We start from the raw sequence: 330 nt of genomic DNA on the forward strand, positions 1-330 counted from the left end.
GGCATGCTTTGTGTACTGGCTCCTCTACCCTCTTGAGTGGCTTCCTAGTTTTCAGAGGTAAGGGGAACTAGGTGGGGGTGGGGGGGTCCTCTTGACAGGAGCTTTTGAACATGAGTGGCCACCCCCAAGGTCACGTGTATCCACTACTTCCTGGCAGTGGTGAGCCTTGTTACTCACTGAGAAATGTTCAGAGGACTTAGCATTCTGACCTAGGTGGTCATCAAGGCAGCAGGAACTGGTCTAGTTCTTGGTCGAAGCTGGATTCTTGCCCTCCGGGTCCTTAAACATCAGAAACTTTACTCTGAGGTTTTGGACCTCGGTGGGTGGCGG

Source organism: Pteropus medius, unplaced genomic scaffold (genome assembly GCF_902729225.1).
Source record: "Pteropus medius unplaced genomic scaffold, Ma_sr-lr_union100, whole genome shotgun sequence".
NCBI classification, from domain to species: Eukaryota; Metazoa; Chordata; class Mammalia; order Chiroptera; family Pteropodidae; genus Pteropus; species Pteropus medius.